This window comes from Lithobates pipiens, unplaced genomic scaffold (assembly GCF_037356315.1).
Source record: "Lithobates pipiens isolate NorthernLeopardFrog02 unplaced genomic scaffold, aLitPip1_a1.2 Scaffold_16, whole genome shotgun sequence".
Lineage (NCBI taxonomy): Eukaryota > Metazoa > Chordata > Amphibia > Anura > Ranidae > Lithobates > Lithobates pipiens.
The window spans coordinates 22,900,901-22,907,057 of NW_027507748.1; positions in this window are offsets into that span (position 1 = coordinate 22,900,901).

The window sequence follows — 6,157 nt, forward strand, 5'->3', positions numbered from 1 at the left end:
ATAGGGTTGAGTGAGGTACAGTCTGCTAATCCCTAGCTACTAGTTCCACAAAGGTCCTTAAGGACTGGTATGGTATAGCATAGTACAATATATAGGGTTGAGTGAGGTACAGTCTGCTAATCACTAGCTACTAGTTCCACAAAGGTCCTTATAAGGACTGGTATGGTATAGCGTAATACAGTATATAGGGTTGAGTGAGGTACAGTCTGCTAATCACTAGCTACTAGTTCCACAAAGGTCCTTATAAGGACTGGTATGGTATAGCGTAGTACAGTATATAGGGTTGAGTGAGGTACAGTCTGCTAATCCTTAGCTACTAGTTCCACAAAGGTCCTTAAGGACTGGTATAGTTCCACAATATATAGGGTTGAGGTGCACTACTGCTGACTGCTGCCCTATTCTGCAGCAGTCCTTTATCAGTATAGGGACTAAGATACAGTCTGCTAATCACTAGCTACTAGTTCCACAAAGGTCCTTATAAGGACTGGTATGGTATAGCGTAGTACAGTATATAGGGTTGAGTGAGGTACAGTCTAGCTACTAGTTCCACAAAGGTCCTTATAAGGACTGGTATGGTATAGCGTAGTACAGTATATAGGGTTGAGTGAGGTACAGTCTGCTAATCCCTAGCTACTAGTTTCACAAAGGTCTTTAAGGACTGGTATAGGTGTACTATTTGGTGTGCAGTATATAGTTGTGTAATACACGTATAAAATACTTGCACATATAGAAAGCATAGTATAGTGTGTTTCCACTGTGCAGCATTGTGACTGCTGAGCGGTTCTGCAGCGATACTACAAAGAGTGACAAACACAATCCAAAAAAAAAGTTTTGTAACTGGTGTGATAGACCAGTGGCCCCCAAAAACAACAGATTGAAGCGGGGTGTTATATACCTTCTTCCACATACATACTGCACTTCTCTAGAGACTTTTGTCACAGGGTCATTTAAAAAATGACAGGCAGAGGAAGAGGCAGGCCCTTCCCCAGGGGTGGTAGGGGTAGGGCAGGAGCAACAGGCTTGAGCCAAAGTGGGAAGTTGCAGAAGGTGCGTTCAATTACTTTAAAGGACGCACCAGACTTGGTTGAGTGGCTCACTCAGCCTTACTCTTCTGCACCCTCCTCATCCTCTCAATCTGCACCCTCTTCTTCACTCTCTGTTATGTGCACCCCCAAAGACACTACCACCAACACCACCACCACCACATACCTTCCGCTTGAGTCACAGGAATTATTTTCCGATCCATATCAAGACATTTCTGATGCACAGCCACTCTTGGCATTGGATCAGGAAGAGGAGGTAGCAACAACTTCCACTCAGCAGTCTGACGACAGTACCCAGATCAGCCCAAGGAGGAGGTTGGTCCCCGTTGTTGCTGCCTACTCCGAGATCTCTAATTATAGCGGTGGGGAAGGTGACGTCGATGATGACGTGTCTAGTGATGTCACGTGGGTGCCCACAAGAGAGGAAGAGGAGGGGAGTTCAGAGGGAGATATGGACCAGCAGATAGGGAGGAGAAGCAGGAATAACTTACATTGCACAGGAGGGACAAAGCAGACTGCAAATGTATCAGGAGCGAGTCATCGACCATGTACAGTCACATCTGGCGCTCCCAGGACACCGGCACATGGCTCCGCAGTATGAGCTTTTTTAACGTGTCCGCTGCTAACAATAGTGTTGCCATCTGCAATCTTTGCAGTCAACGCATTAGTCGCGGTAAGCCCAACACTCACCTAGGGACGACCGCCTTAAGAAGGCACATGAGCTGCCATCACCGAGCCCAGTGGGAGCAATGGAACACACAAAGCCACACTCCAGGGTCTCACCGTCCAGCCTCGTCTTCTACTTATCCTTCTCCTCTCTCCTCACAATTGTCCTCCACTCCACCTTCCATCACGCCGAGCTCATGTTTTTCTGCAAAAAGGCAAGCTTCCGTGGGCCTAATGTTCGAGCGTAAAAAAATGATGACGCCGGATAACCCTCTTGCTCCTCCTCCTTCTCCTACTCCATCCTCCTCCCTCTCCTCCTCGGCTGACTCCTCCTTTTCCGCTGCTAGTGTCTCTTCCGCTGCGCCGCCCAAGCTCCCCAGAACCTATTCGACATGCCAGGTGAGACGTTGCCATGCTGTGCTGCGTCTGTTGTGCCTGGAAGCCAAGACCCACACTGGCCCGGCACTCCTTTCAGCTTTGCGTTCACAGGCAGATCAGTGGCTAACACCCCTCAATTTGACAGTTGGTAAAGTTGTGTGTAACAACGGTGCCAATCTGCTTAGCGCATTTTTTCAGAAGATCTTACACGGCCATGGCTCGCCTTGCTGACATTCAGCAGCGACACAATCTGCCGGTCAGACGTCTTATTTGCGATTGCCTGACGCGATGGAACTCAACCTTCTATATGCTTGATAGGCTGCTCCAGCAGAAACGTGCAGTTAACGTCTACTTGTATGAACTCTGCGGCAGAACAGGTTCTGGGGAGCTGTTTTTTTTTTCACCGCTCCAGTGGCTGCTCATGCGCGATGCATGCAGACTTCTGCGGCCATTTGAGGAGATTACCAAACTGGTCAGTCGCAGCCATGGCGCCATCAGTGACATGGTACCTTATGCTGTGGAGGAGCAGGAGCGGGAAGATGAGGAAGTCGCAATGCTGAATGAATTCCCAGGGGGGGCTACTCTATCTGAGACAAGTGAACAACAGGAGTCTGAAGAGGAGTCAGAGGAGGATGGTGCCGGGGCGAATGAGGAGGAGCAAGAAGAGCATGCTTTAAACCTTTCTGGGATCCCTGTTGTGCGTGGATGGGGAGAGGAGAACGAGCAGGACGACATTATCCTGGATGATGAGCAGGAGCCAGGCCACCACACCGCTTCCAGTTTAGTGCAAATGGGGGCCTTCATGCTCCAGTGTTTTAACAGGGACCCCTGTATAAAAAGCATAAGGGTCAAGGACCAGTACTGGGTGGCAACATACTTAGACCCCGGTACAAACACAAAATGGCGGAAATGTTACCGCCGTCACAGAGGGCTATCAGAATGGAGCACTTCCAGGCCTTGCTTCGAGAAATGCTGCATTCTGCTTTTGTGTACGCTGGCAGAGGAACAATTCCCACTCCCAGAGAAGGAGTTGCGGGTACCAATCCAACAGCGCCTGCAAGAAGAGGCCGGCTTGAAGATGTGTTTGTGACTTCTGATATGAGGTCATTCTTTCAGCCAACCCATCGACAGGTGTCATCTGGATCCAGCATCAGGGAACGCCTAGACCGACAGGTGTCCGACTACATCGGGTTAACGGCCGATGTGGACGCTCTGAGGAGTGATGAACCCCTGGACTACTGGGTGGGCAGGCTTGACCTCTGGCCAGAGCTTGCCCAATTCGCAATCGAACTGTTGGCTTGCCCCTCGTCCAGTGTCCTGTCCGAAAGGACGTTCAGCGCAGCAGGGAGCATCGTGACCGATAAGTGTACTCGCCTAGCTCACGACAGTGTTAACTACCTCACATTTTTAAAAATGAATGAGGCATGGATCTCAGAGGAATTAAACACATGTGACCAGTAGACCATGTATATGTCTATAAACGATTTTTTTAGTCGAGCACACAGACCTTCTTTCTTCAATTGGCTCACTTCCTTGTACAAAAAAAGCACACCGTACTATATGCCCATACCCTCCTGTTTGAAGAGGTTGAGCGGTGTCATATTTTTGGGGCCCAGCAGCAAGTTGCTGGTATCAGTGCTGCTGTTAGTGCTCTCTATCTTGGTGCTGGTGTCAGTGCACTCTATCACGGTGCTGGTGTCAGTGCTTTATGTCACAGTGCTGATGTCAGTGCTCTCTATCACGGTGCTGGGGTCAGATCACTCTATCACGGTGCAGGTGTCAGTGCTCTATATCACAGTGCTGGTGATCATCTCCTGCACCCTCTTCTTTGCCTACCCTGACCTTCCCTCTCCTCCATTGCCTTCATGCGCTCCTGAGTCCTGAATTGTCAGAATTTCACATATAAAAAAAGAATGCTTGTAGTTATCGATCCCAGATTCACCTCATACATGTGTTATGTCAGTGGTCATGTGGTGGGACTATGTGTGCACAGCTAGTAATTATTTTGTGGCTGGAAATATGACCTGTAGGTTTGTAAAGTTCGCCTGCCATTGAAGTCAATGGGGCCCGCAGCGAACTTTGCGGTTCGCAAACTTTCGGCCCCGTTTTCGCGTTCACGAAACGTCCCGTCGGAAGTTCGTCCATCACTATTAGCTGGAGTTTGGTTTAATTTTGCCTGTGTCTCCAAAGCTGCTAGTACATCCAACACTCCCCTTCCCATAGATGGGCAATGCTGCTGTCCAGAGGTGCCTCCTGTGCTCCTTCTTCCTGTGATGATACAGGCTGTGTGTTGCTGGACAGGTCACCAGGTGAAAACAGACAGGGAAGAAAAAGCCTAAAAAAAAGAAAACGAATGCAGCTTTTTTTTTCAGAAAATAGGTGCAGGAACTCAATAACGACCCTCCACAACCCATCACATAGTGGGTTAATAGTGTGGTTAAATTTCACTATTGCCCTGTACACACGGTCGGACATTCTGACGACAAAATCCGTCGGATTTTTTCTGACGGATTTCGGCCCAAACTCGTCCTGCGTACACACGGTCGCACAAAGTTGTCGGAAAATCCGATCATTCAGAATGAGGTGACGTACAACACGTACGACAGGACTATAAAGAGGCCAGTAGCCAATAGCTTTCATCTCGTAATTTATTTTGAGCATGCATAGCACTTTGTGCATCTGAATTGTCTACACACGATCGGAATTTAAATGATCAGATTTTGTTGTCAGAAAATTTTAGATTCAGCTCTCAAACTTTGTGTGTCGGAAATTCCGAAGGAAAAAGTCAGATGGAGCCCACACATGATTGGAATTTCTGACAACACGATCCGATCGTACATTTTCTGTCAAAGTCTGACCGTGTGTACAGAGCATAACAGTGGGAGGGTCTTAAGGGGCATTAAACACCAGGAGTGCATTACATACAGAGTGCAGAGTTTGGGGGTGCACTACAAAGAGAGTGCAGAGTTCATCCTTCTTCCACAGCCGCTTACTTCTGCATCCTACTTTCACCTATCTTCAGCTCTGACTCCTCTATGCCACCCCCCTTCCTTAACAGCTCCACCATCGTCCACATATCTTACTTTTGTTGCTGTATTAACCCCTTCCCGCCGAGCGTACGCAGATCTGCGTACTCGGCTTCCGGGGGGTATACCGGGATGATGCCCGCACCTGCAGGCATCATCCCGGTACCGTTTTGTTCAGCGGGCGATTGGCTATCCAGCCATAACAACCGATGCGGCTAAAAGCCGCTCGGCTGTTATGCCGGAGGAGCGGGAGGGGACGTCCCACCCTCCCGCCGCCTCCCGCCGCTGTTACCGGTGCTCCCGTTCGATCTGGAGCACCGAATCAAAGTTGCGCTGCCTCCGGCCACTGGGGAGGAACTGGAACGAAGCTGTAATCGGCTTCGTTCCAGTCTCCTCACAGTAAACACGGAAGCGACGTCATGAAGTCACTTCCCGTTTACTCGGCTGCCAATTGCACCGGTTTAAAAAAAATATCCGGTATTCAGAATCGCCGTTTTCGGCGATCTGAATACACTGAAGTGTAAAGGAGGGGTGGGGGGTCTTTTAGACCCCCGATCCCTCCATAAAGAGTACCTGTCACCGCCTATTACTGTCACAAGGGATGTTTATACTCCTTGTGACAGCAATAAAAGTGATAACATTTTTATTTTTTTTTATTTTAAACAATTTAGTCATTTTAAAATAAATAAAAAAATAAAACATTTTTTTTTAAAGCGCCCGCCGTCCCCGCGAGCTCGCAAAGCAAAGAAAACGCATACGGAAGTCGCGCCCGCATATGTAAACAGTGTTCAAATCACACATGTGAGGTATCGCCGCGATCGTCAGAGCGAGAGCAATAATTTTAGCACTAGACCTCCTCTGTAACGCTAACCTGGTAACCGTAAAAAATGTTTAAAGCGTCGCCTATTGAGATTTTTAGGTACCGTACTTTGTCGTCAATCCACAAGTGCGTGCAATTATAAAGTGTGACATGTTTGGTATCTATTTACTCGGCGTAACATTATCTTTCACATTATGCAAAAAAAATGGGATAATTTTACTGTT